The sequence below is a fragment of the Chrysochloris asiatica genome, unplaced genomic scaffold (genome assembly GCF_000296735.1).
Source record: "Chrysochloris asiatica unplaced genomic scaffold, ChrAsi1.0 scaffold00074, whole genome shotgun sequence".
Lineage (NCBI taxonomy): Eukaryota > Metazoa > Chordata > Mammalia > Afrosoricida > Chrysochloridae > Chrysochloris > Chrysochloris asiatica.
Window position 1 is genome coordinate 14677468 of NW_006408592.1, and position 7295 is coordinate 14684762.

Below are 7295 nucleotides of genomic sequence, written 5' to 3' on the forward strand. Positions count from 1 at the left end.
GTGTCCTGGCAGTGTATTTGAGGGAAGGACCAGCCTCCAGACCTGGCTCACTGTGTGGCCTAGACTGAGTCATGAGGACCTTTCCCTCCTGCGTCCCTCCTCCCACCACACACACACACAGCTGTTCCTCGTTTGGGTTAGGCCACGGGATATTGTGAGGAGCCCTCCATAAACAGGGTTTAAGTGGGAGGGGATCCTCAAAAGGGCTGCCCTTGCTCAGTGGTTCCTGTATGCCTTGGCCTGAGGGCTTGGCCCCACTCCTGAAGGCAAGGAGCTTCGCCGGGGAGGGTGGTCAACTCATCCTGATTGAGCACTGAAGGTCCAGTCCAGCCAGGGCAGTTGGCCACCTTACCTCACTCAGGTCTCCCAGCCTAGCACCACTTTCTGCAGAGAATGTGCTGAGTAAGGGCAGATGCAGTTGAGCAGCACACACACACACACATTCTCCCTCACACCTGGGTGGGGGTGGGGGATGTGGCACCTGGAGCTGCAAGTCACAGGTGCTCACTCACTCCCCAACAGAGTAAACAACCTGACAAAATGAGACTTGATAGGTCACTGAAGCTACCTCTGCCCCACTGTGCTGTTTGACTCTAGGCAAGCCCTTGCCCTCTCTGGCCTGCAGGTTTTCACAGTTGAATAGTAGGGATGGGAACAACTTTTTGTTCTTTTTCCAATCTAGTGGGTTTGGCACCAAGGGCAGTCTGTGTTCCTGGTACCACCTACCTCCCAAGATGCAAGGTTTGAAACCTAGTGAAACCATTTCTCAGACTGGGAAAGTGAGGCTGGGTTCTTAGGCCAAGCTTCTACATGACCTCAGAAATGAGTTCTACTATCCTCATTGCACAGACAGGAACAGAGGCTAGGAAAGGGAAGATGAAAGATGACCCAGCACTCCCTTAATCAAGCAAACAGAGTAGAAATCCATTACTCAGCAGCCCTGAGACTTCCCCTCCAGCCTTCACCAACACGTGTTCTGTGCCTAGCCAGAGAAAACAAGGAGTCACAATGGACCTTCGAGGTCAGCCAGGTGGAGGGGAGAGAGACCCTAAGACAGAGAGAAAAACAATTCATTCAGACAGGGAAGGGAGGACTGTGTGGAGGTGGCATCTAATAAGCAGGGTCTCAAAAGGGAGACTATGATTTCAAAAAACAGGTGGAAGGATTGGGGAAGGGGCATTCTGGAGGCAGGGCTGGAAAGCAGGGTACTGTGGAGAGGGAGGAAGGTAAAGGGGCCAGCACAGGAACATTGCCATGGCTGGGCTGTGACAGGCCCTGGATGCCAGATGCAGGACCCAGGAGTGTGATGGGGTGAGCTGGGGTCCTCAAGGATCCATGAGAAAGTCAGACAGAAACGGGCCAGGCACAGGCAGACAAGCCGACTTTAGAAATAGCCCCTGAGAAAGAGCGGGGCCAGGTGTGGCATGACCTTGGCCATGGGGTTGAGATGGAGACCAGGACATGAGCATACAAGCCAGGGGGGCTCTCCGGGTTTGACCGGAGGTTCTTCCTCAAGGCATAGGGAGGCACCTCCAAGATGACAGGCCAGGTCTCAGGGGCATGGCGTGTGGGCACGCTGCAGGCTCAGTGAACAGTCCTGCACCATGTCATGTTCTATGGCACATAACCCCACCACCACCATCACCCACTCAAGAAAGCCAGTGAGTATAGCATTACTATACCTCAAATTGCTCCAATGTAAAACAAAGTCAATGTTTCAGTTACTATTATTATTAACAGAACACTTGGTCCCACTTCACCCTGCCTGGCAGGTGAAGTTACACAGGAGTCCATCCCGGGGACTGTCAGGACTAGACCAGGGGCAGAGGGCGGCTGCACAGGGCAGGCTGAGACTCAGGCCAGCAGGCTGTCTCCTGTGTCCACCAGAACACAAGTTTCATCCAAACAATAACACTCAGCTTGGTACCAATGGTACCTGCTCTGATCACATGCTTTGATGTGGCAGAAAACCACAGTACACACCCACGGCCACCACAGCCTCAGCACCTCTGGAAAAGCTGGGGACCTCTAGAAACACATCCTCTGAACGATGACAATGGGGAGTAACTCAGGTCATTTTCAGGCAGGTGAACACACATTTTACCATATGTGAGACATCCTGGATTAGGACCCATTTTGCCTGTCGTCGTCAAGTGCCGTCAAGTCGGTGCTGACCCATAGCAACCCTGTATAGGGTTTCCGAGGAGCAGCTGGTGAGCTTGAACCACTGACCTTGCAGTTCAAATGGCTTCGCAGTCTGGTACATTAACCCACAGAGTCATACCAGGACTTGCCTGTAGTGAGCAGGAAAAGGCAAGGCCTAAGTCCAAAGGAGCTCTGGTAGCGTTAGTGGTTAAGAATCAGGCTGTGAACTGCAAAGTCAGCAGTTTGAAACTACCAGCTGTTTGAAACTACCAGCTGCTCCGTAGGAGAAAGATGAGGCTTTCTGCTCCAGTAAAGATTTACAGTCTCGGAAATCCTGTACAGGGTCGCTATGAGTCGGAACCGACTCCATGGCACATAATAACAAGAAGACCAAAGAGAAGGTAACAGGCCTAGACTGAGTTGAGGCAATCACTGAACATCAGCATCTGAAGTGGAAATGGTCTACAAGGGAGTTGAGGCTAGGGGCTTTGAATGCAATGCTTGAGGAGACCCCAGGGGACCAAGGAATGAGTTGAAAAGTGAGGGCAAGGGATGAAGGGGCAGAAGAGGCTTCTGGGGGAGATGGCAGGGGTGGGTCTCCAAAGGCGCTCAAAACACTCGAGGAGAGGAGACAGGTGAAGCAGAGGGGTGAAGAAGGAAGACCAGCTGCAGACCAGCTTCCAACTGGACAGGTGGTGGGAGAGGGAGCTTCAGACCCTGCTCCCTGCAGCCAGGGGAACCAGAGTTGCTGTTGAGCCGTTTGTACCACTTTCAGCCCCCAGAGTACGGGAGCCTTCAGGGAGGCACAAGGATTTGAGCAAACAGAATGACATCTCATGGGAGAGGTCTGAGAGGGTCAGAAGTTACCCTTATCCACTGAAGCCAAGAGGGGCCTCCACATCACTAGCAGAGACCCTGTTTCCTTTCATCCTTCTCTCAAAGTGAACACCTCCTATCTCCCCCCTGGGGAAGGAGGGACCAAGTGATCCTTAAGAATTATATCAGCTACCAAACACCATGTATCTACTAAGTGCTTTAGAGATATGATCTAACTCCATCACCATGCCCTAGAGCCTGTGATTACCCATAGCTATTGAGTAGCTTCTGATTCATCCTGTTGTTGTTAAGTGCTCAGTTGTTAACCAAAAGGTTGGTAGTTCAAATGCACCACCCAGCAGCAACCTTATATAGGGTTTCAGACTCTAAATCTTTATGGAAGCACACCGCCTTCTCATTTTCCATTGAACCTGGTGGTGGGTTTGAACTGCTGACCTTACGGTTAGCACCGCAATGCTTATCTCATAGAACCACCAGAGCTCCCAATTTCCACAGAGCAATGGTGATGCAATGGTTAAGCACTCAGCTGTTAACCAAAAGGTTATTTCAAACCCAACAGTAGCAGCAAGAGGATTATAACCTAGGAAACTCTATGGGGGCACTTCTACCCTGCCGTATTAAGTCTCTATGAGTCAGAATCAATTGGACTGCACACAGAAACAACATGCCCATTTCATACAGGAGGAAACTGAGATTCACACAGAGGAAGTGCCTCAAGTGCAAAGGCAGGTAGGAAGGTTCACCAGAGAGAGGCCTCCCTGGACCTCTGGGGCTCCAGCAGGCCCTCCTATTTGAAGACCAGTTTCAGGGCTGCTCTGAGGCAAGGAAGCAGAAGACAGAAGCAGCCCTAGCCCACAAGTCTCACTGCTTCCAACCTCACTGCCTCCCCCCAGATCTGCTCCACCTCACCAATGTCACCTCAGAGAACATCCACCCACCCTTCCCTAGGGGCAGCCCCTTGACCCATCTCACTCACCCCTATTCTCTTCTGGAAACCCCTATCTGGTCCCCTCTCTGTCAAACCTAACACCAGGGTAGAGCATGAGGAGGAAGAGACAAGGGGAGGGAGGGAGGAGGTCCCTCCCTCCTGTGGCCTCCTCCTCACTGGCCTCCAGAACAACATACTCACCCACAGGTGCCAAGGGTGAACCCTCTCAGACATGCAACGGACTTATTTAACCCTTTCCCACCAAGCTACCATTTAGTTCCATACCTCCAAGCCTTTACCTATGCTGTTCCCTGGGCCTGTAATGTCCTGCCCTTTCTCTTCTGCCCAGTGAACTGCTTTACATCCCCCAAGCCGAGCACCAATGTATCTCTGGTGTTTGCCCCACTCCCAGGCAGTCATGTGTCCCTGCCTTGAGCTCATGGCTGCTCCAAGGGCAATGACCCCACCCAAGCACCTCTTTGTCCTGGCACTCAGCTCTGGGTCCACCTTACTCCAACCAGTTGCTCAGCATGGGAAGGCAGCCAGGTCCTTCCCATCTTCAACCCCAGGACTGTCTGGACTGGAGCAAGGACCAGGCCTGGGAGGCCTCCAACTCATGGGGTCTAGTGAACCCCACCCACGGATTCCTCTTTCAGGAAGTCTGCCCAGATTTCTCCCTCCCTAGAAGGAGCTCTGGTAGCGTAGTGGTTACGAATCGGGCTGCGAACCTTAAGGTCAGCGGTTCGAAACTACCAGCTGCTCCGCGGGAGAAAGATGAGGCTTTCTACTCCCGTAAAGATGTACACCCTCGGAAACCCTGTACAGGGTCGCTATGTGTCGGAACCGACTCGATGGTACTTAACAACAACAACAGAATCCTGGTAGGGGGTGGGGTTCAGTTGTCTTCAGCACGTCCCTCTCAGACCTTCAGGTAGAGGAAGGAGATTCTGGCTGGAGGGTCAAGCAGAGTTCTAATTCTGACTCTGAGCGGGCAGCTTACTTTATCTCTCTGTACCCCACTCAGCTCATCCATGTGGGGTCAGGAGTGAAATAAAATCAGGTAAGAACTTGTTAAAGACAAACTTGTTAAAGACCTGTCCTATTTCACCTCTGGTCCCCCTAAGCTGGTCTCTCCATACCCCCAACTCTGGGTGTGGGAGGTCGGGGTGGAGCAGAGAAACTGTTCTCTCCTACATCTCCTTTCTCTTCACTCATACACCCAATCCCTGCAGTCAAGAAGAAAAGCCCTCATTCATCCTGGGAGGACCTGGAAGGGGAATAGGCACGGGCAGCCAGAGCCTGGGCCTTGCTTTCTCCAGGGAGGGGGCCCACCCAGAGGGGCTGTGGGATTGAATGGGTGGAGAGCGAAGGAGCAAGAAGGACTAATGAGGAAGAGGAGGGGACGAGAGGATCAAGCTCCCGACGCTTTGGCACCAGGAAAATGACTCTATCAAACCCAGGGGGAGGTGGAAAAAGATTCCTAGCCAGGGATAGGGGGTAGGGATGAGCCTGAGGTCCAGGGAGGATCCCCGCACCCCCACCCCCGCAAGCTTCAAGGCCAGCGCTCACCTCCTTCCTCCAGGATCCAAACCGAACCGCGGGATGTGCAGCTTCCTACACTGACTAGTGCTTACACCGCACGCACACCCCCGGAACACACACCTATAAACACACGCGGCTCGTACACACCTCCCTTCGCGCAGCGCCTCCTACCTTCCGAGCAGACGCTGGGAGAGCCGGATTTGGGGGATGTTGAGCAGGGCGTGGCGGGGAAAGAGGACCCGCCCCGCACACTAGGCAAGGGGGCTGGCGGGGGATAGGGCTGGGGCTGGCCTGGGCTGGGGGCCTGAGCTCCGGCTCAGCGGTTTGGTTAGCCTGCCTCGCCCCGTCCAGCGTTCTCCTCCCATTGAAGACAGAGGCGTGGCCTCAGTCGGGTGAGCTGGGAAGAATTGTGGCGCATGCGAACTGCCACCGTGCTGTGGGGCCAATGCTCTGGAAGAAGGTGGCCCTGGAGTTACTACAAGAGTGGGAGGAGGAACCCTGGGGTCGGGCGGGGGTTGGAGGGGGGGATGCGGGGAGGGGCTCCCTCCCTCCCTCCCTCCCGCTGTCCATTTGTCCCAAGGAACCCTTCAGGGCCGACCGTAGGTCGGCTACTACGTGAGAGCTCCACGCACAGCCAGAGACCTCGTTGAGCTCTCACAGAGGGGGAGACAGACAAGCCCCGAAGAAGGCTGAGCTGAGCTTTGGACGAGCATCTTGTGCCATGAACCCTGCAAAGGCCAAAGTTGGGTACTTGGAAAAGGAGAACTTGATGAGGAGCGCACTCCTCCCTTCTCACATTCACCCCTCAAGGTTCTGTATAGAGATGGGGGACCCAGGGACCGGGATGACACAAAGAGGGCCCTTGTCAGATGGGGAAACTGGCCCTGGATCTGTAGTGAGCATTCAACTCGTGCTGTGATAGGGCAGACGCAGGAGCTGGCTTGGATCCTGGTCTCAGCTCAGTGACCAACCACCCACAATGCCTTTGGGAAAGTCCTGAACCTTGGTTTCTTGAACTGCAAAATGGGGGCTGTAATCCCTACTCTCACAATGTTGTTTCTGAGGTGAGATCGAAAAAAATGAGGAATCCTGGCACACTGCCTTTCTTTGCCCTAGACATCCGGTCTGATCATCTAAGGCCCCCACTTTATAGATGGAGAAATCCAGGCCCACCCATCCTTCCCCTCCAGTACTCCCATCTCAGTTAATGATTTCATCAATCTCTCAATCATCCAGACTTCTCAGCTTTCTTCCTCTACCTCACACCCTCCACTCCAACCCGGGCCACCCTGAAATCTCTCCCCTGGGTGTATTTGCAACCTCTGGACAGCTTCCTATCTAGCCAAGGAAGATGTTCAAACACAAAGCTGTGATATCGAATCCACCATTAGTTCTATGGGAAACAAAACCTGGTGAACAATTCTCCTAAAGATTAACTCACCCATACCCTTTCAGATGTCTCTTTCCTGGGCTGCAGTCTCCCTAGCCGCCCAATGGCCATCTTAGATGCTCTGCACTCCCCACCTTCAGACTTGTCTTGCCAGCACTGTCTGAAAGATTCTACCTTCTCTCTCTCTATAGCGGCACCTAAATGTCAGGTCTCAGTTCTAATGCCACCTTCTCCATGAAGCCTTCTCCTTCTTCAGCATTCCCACCCCATTGTGCCTCTTTGATTGCCCTAAACTCATGCTGTTTCCCTTAGAGTTAGTGGTGGAGTCTTGGCCTCCCAGGTAGGCAGAAGGTCCTGGAGGCCAGGGCCTTAGGCTCATTCTCAGAATGGCAAGACTTTGTTTCTCATACTTCTGACATGATATTAGGAGAGACCAGTCCCGGGAGAATGACA